Source organism: Egretta garzetta, unplaced genomic scaffold (genome assembly GCF_000687185.1).
Source record: "Egretta garzetta isolate BGI_Z169 unplaced genomic scaffold, ASM68718v1 scaffold232, whole genome shotgun sequence".
NCBI classification, from domain to species: domain Eukaryota; kingdom Metazoa; phylum Chordata; class Aves; order Pelecaniformes; family Ardeidae; genus Egretta; species Egretta garzetta.
Window position 1 is genome coordinate 913656 of NW_009258959.1, and position 903 is coordinate 914558.

A 903-nucleotide genomic window follows, 5' to 3' on the forward strand; every position below is an offset into this window, starting at 1 on the left:
ATTTCCTCTCTAGCCAAGAGCAGCGGATGGAAATCTGCTCCACATCCGTATGAGATCATGGTCTAACATAAGTGGAAACTATTTCCTTATCCTAGAAGAAAAGAGCCATCAACAAGACAAATAGGTGGAATTGCTCATTTCTAAGTGTTTCCGGATGAGTAGGAAAAGGACAACAAAAAAAAAAATGTTCCGGCTTTCATTGAGATGCATCTGAAAGACATCACTTATCTATCCCAGAATCAAACAAACCACCATTAAAAGCCACGAGCACTGTTCCTAATTTGGGAATATTGTCCATTCCCTGGTTTTTTTTTCTGGATTTCTTATCTATTTTTCAGTAGCAAGAACTGCCTTTAACATGAGGACTCACGAGGACTGAGCGCGCCGTCAGTCATCCATAAATTCTGCTAACAAACAGCACTTCGGATCTTCACTGCCAGTAATGAAAGCTCATTTGGGATGGGGAAGAATTGCACCTGGAGCCGTTTCCAAGGCCGTTCTGCCTGGAGTGACGTGGTTACATCTTTACAACGTAACTCGTCTCGTGATATCTTAAATATCTGCTCAGTTACCCTCTTTTCAGGAGCATCGTAGGAGTAGATCATAGAATAGAATCATAGAATGTTTTGGGTTGGAAGGGACCCCTAGAGGTCACCCAGCCCAACCCCCCTGCAGGAGCAGGGACACCTTGAACCACATCAGGTTGCTCACAGCCCCGGCCAACCTGGCCTGGAATGTTCCCAGGGATGGGGCCTCCATCCCCTCTCTGGGCAAGGGTTCCAGGCTTTCACCACCCTCACTGGAAAGAATTTCTTCCTTAGATCCAGTCTAAACCTACCCTGCTTCAGTTTAAAGCCATCCCCCCTTGTCCTGTCCCAGCTGGCCCTACTAAAAAGCTTGTCC

The 903-nt window shown here is 46.3% G+C and overlaps 1 protein-coding gene across 1 annotated transcript in view; it reads right to left on the bottom strand.

Annotated features, from left to right (window-relative positions):
* The window catches only part of FAM168A (family with sequence similarity 168 member A), a 224119-nt gene that overhangs the window by 148151 nt on the left and 75065 nt on the right, over nucleotides 1-903 (bottom strand). The window lies entirely within an intron of this gene.